At 38.3% G+C, this 3,824-nt stretch overlaps 1 pseudogene; it reads left to right on the top strand.

Moving 5' to 3' along the window:
• The first annotated feature begins 289 nt into the window (after nucleotides 1-289).
• Nucleotides 290-404, top strand: LOC141675949 (small nucleolar RNA R71; annotated as a pseudogene).
• Nucleotides 405-3,824: the final 3,420 nt, after the last annotated feature.

Here is a 3,824-nt window from a genome sequence, read left to right as displayed (position 1 = left end):
AGCTATCTGATTGACTCCATAGGTGGCTAAAGAATCGACCTTCAAAGACAGCGCTTGGAGCTGCGCTGCAATAGCTGTAGCTGCATCAACTTCCAGAATACCTGCTACCTTCCCAGGCATCATCCTTTGAGTTGGGTTTTGATGCTCATTTGCAGCCATAGTTTCAATAAGATTATAAGCCTCAGTATAGCTTTTGGCCCACAAGGCGCCTCCAGTTGCTGCATCGAGCATGAGCCGAGATTGGGCCCCTAAACCATTATAGAAACCAGTGATCACCATCCAGTCAGGCATACCATGATGTGGACACTTTCTCAACATTTCCTTGTAGCGCTCCCAAGCTTCACACATAGATTCTGTTGGTTGCTGCGCACACTGAGTAAGAGCACTCCTCATAGCTGCAGTCTTTGCCATTGGATATAATTTTACCAGAAACTTTTGCGCAAGATCTTGCCAAGTAGTGATGGACCCAACTGGTTCAGAATGTAACCAGTCCTTAGCTTTATCCCTCAGAGAGAATGGGAAAAGCCTCAGCTTGATAGCCTCATTAGTCACACCATTATATTTGAAAGTACTACAGATCTCGACAAAATTCCTTATGTGCATGTTGGGGTCTTCAATCGCAGCACCTCCGAAAGAAACAGAATTCTGCACCATCTGAATAGTGCCCGGCTTGATTTCAAAAGTGTTTGCCTGAATAGCCGGATGAAGGATGCTTGACTGAATGTCATCAATTTTAGGCAGAGAAAAGTCCATAAGAGCTGGATCTGCCGGAACTATACGATCACCCATGATTACTGGTTCTTTCTGCTCACTCTCTTTATCCGAATCTTCAAAATCTATCTTCTCCGGAATATCAAGAACTGAGTCTGTCTCCTCAGCCGTATCTAAAGTCCTCTTGCGAGTACGAGAACGTGTTTATATAAACGCTCGCTAAAGTACCTAAAACACAACCGGAAACACTAAGTAACACGTCTTAATCAATGAGTCATAACTACCACTGATGGTAAGTACATAAATTAAACAAATACGTCGAGTCCCCGGCAGCGGCACCAAAAACTTGTTAGGGTAGAAAACACGCGCTAATAATACACGCAAGTATACGCGTTCGCAAGTAATATAGAATACTTTCTAGTTCGTTCCCAGAGAAACTCAGACTAATTAGGTTCAATTAACACTTACTCACCAATGTATGATTACTTCTCAACGTCAAGATAATAACACGTAGATTTGATTAACTAAGTATTAACTATAATTAACTATGAGAATTAAACACTTAATTGACACTTGAATTAACAATATTAAACACACATGAGATCATAACTTCATTACTACTTCCTTCAATAGTTATTGTTATTACCCTTAGCATGTAACGATGATGATATTAATCGAACAACACGAAACTGATAAAAGCCAACTTACATTGTACTAATACCATTCTACCAAACATCCACAATTAAGATAGAAGTTGAATAGTCATCAATTATGTTGAGACCCTATATGTCTACAGAATTTGACAACATAACGATTAAGCACAAGTTACTCCTTATGATTACACAGGGCAAGTAAAACGGTTAGAGTTACCCACTAATCATGCATACACATACATGAACCTATGCTAGCATGGCAAGTTCTAAATCTCAAGATACACCATCGCTTCACAAGAGATTAACCCCCTATCTTAGATGTTCACGACGCACATAAGACGAATAAGCACAACCAATACTAGATATCATACAATCATCACACACTAAGGTATTAAACAACTAACTAAAGAATTCCATAGTGAATCCATTACGACCCATGATCACGATTAGCCCATGATTGAACTCATCGTCACCATGGGTTCATATGAAAACATGATAATAACACACAAGAATAACTAATAAAAATACTTATTAAAACCAGAGTACGTCACAAGAGTAATAAGGTTCAAAGTAAAGAAAACTAGCATCCACTGATACAATGAATAAAAGAATCACAAGAAAACTATGCTTTCTCTTCTTCGTAGCGATGTGCTAAAACGGTCTTCTTCCTTATCTTCTTGCTCCTCGATTGATACCACGATTCAACACACGTGAAACATCTCTGAAAACTACTTATATAGGAGCCCCAGAAGTCCCAGCTATCTCAGAAGTCAGAAGTTCAACAGGAATAGAACTCTAAAAATCAGGATTTTAATTCATGACCCTGAGCGGCCACCCAGCAATCCTGAACGGGCGCCCAGCTTCCTGAGCGGCTGCCCGTCCAGGCTGAGCGAGCGTCCAGCACCTTAGTGGAAAATTTATTATTTTTCTCCAGTTTTCTGCTGCGTTCTGCTCCTAACTTCCCACTTGCAATGCCAAGCATATACTTAGGCCTATTCTTGATGAAATCTCTCCACAAATGCAAGTAATACCCTGAAATGCACAAACACTAGAAAAACGCATCAAATACACAAAATACTTGATTTCAAGACATCAATTCAAGCCATTATAAGACATTTTAAGTGGTATAAAATGCCACTTATCAGTACACCCAGGTGTACCTTGTGAACTCATCCACTATAACCATAACATATTTCTTCTTTGTAATAGACATGACATTGAATGGACCAAATAGATCAACATGCAGTAGGTGATAAGGCTCAAGAATTGATGACTCAGTTTTGCTCTTGAAAGAAGATTTTCTTTGTTTTACCTTTTGACATGAATCACAAAGGCCATCAGTAGCAAATACTGATTTTGGCAGTCCTCTCACAAGATCTTTCTTTACAAGCTCATTTATGTTGTTGAAGATTAAATGAGAGAGTCTTTTGTGCCAATTCCAGCTTTCTTCAATTGATGCTCTACTCAACAGACAGATTACAGAACCATCAGAACTTGTTAAAAGCCTGGCTTCATAAATGTTACCATGCCTATAACCTTTCAGAACCACTTTTCCTGTAGAATTTCTTACAACTTCATAGTGTTCTTCAAAGAAATCCACATGATAACCTCTATCACAGATTTGACTCACACTCAGCAGATTGTGTTTAAGTCCTGAGACAAGAGCTACTTTTTCAATGATGACATTCCCAAGATTAATATTGTCATATCTCAGAGTATTTCCCATGTTGTCATCTCCATAAGAAACTCCTGGGCCAGATTTCAACACAAAGTCTGAGAGCAGGGCTTATATTCCAGTCATATGTCATGAACATCCACTATCCAGTAGTAGGATGTTTTTCCTGTTGCCCTGCAATCACAAAGACCACTAATGGTTAGTTTTAAGGACCCAGACTTGCTTGGATCCTTTGGCCTTTTTAAGTTTGTTAGCATTTGCAGCGGATTTAATATTAGAGTTTATGCTACCATGCTATTTATTAGAACTTATATCAGAATTTGCATCACACTTTACACTAGAAGGAATTAAAGCAACTTTCTTCAAAGAAGGTTTTATTGGATAATAATCATAGTACAAACTATGATATTCCTTACAAGTATAAATGGAATGTCATAAACTACCACAATGAAAACAAGGATTTTGTGGCTTAAACCTAACAGACTGACTCTTAACTCCTGACTTAGGAGGTAAAGAGTTTATATTCTTATTCTTCCTGAAAAAAGAAGCAAGATGGTTAGAGTTTCCATAATTATAACATTTCTTTCTAGGAGCATTAGGAACGGGCATATAATTATTGCTTTTATTCACACCTTCCTTTCCATTCCTATTTTTCCTAGCTGCCTTTACCTTGTTGACATTCCTTATTTCTGTCAGCTTATGCTTAAGCTGCTTCTTAGTCATTAAGCCTATGTTAACTTCAGCTGGTTTATCCTGTTCTAATTTGTCAGAAGTTGACTTCTCCT

The sequence above is a fragment of the Apium graveolens genome, chromosome 7 (genome assembly GCF_009905375.1).
Source record: "Apium graveolens cultivar Ventura chromosome 7, ASM990537v1, whole genome shotgun sequence".
In the NCBI taxonomy this organism is placed as follows: domain Eukaryota; kingdom Viridiplantae; phylum Streptophyta; class Magnoliopsida; order Apiales; family Apiaceae; genus Apium; species Apium graveolens.
This window is presented reverse-complemented; position numbering and strand designations above follow the sequence as displayed.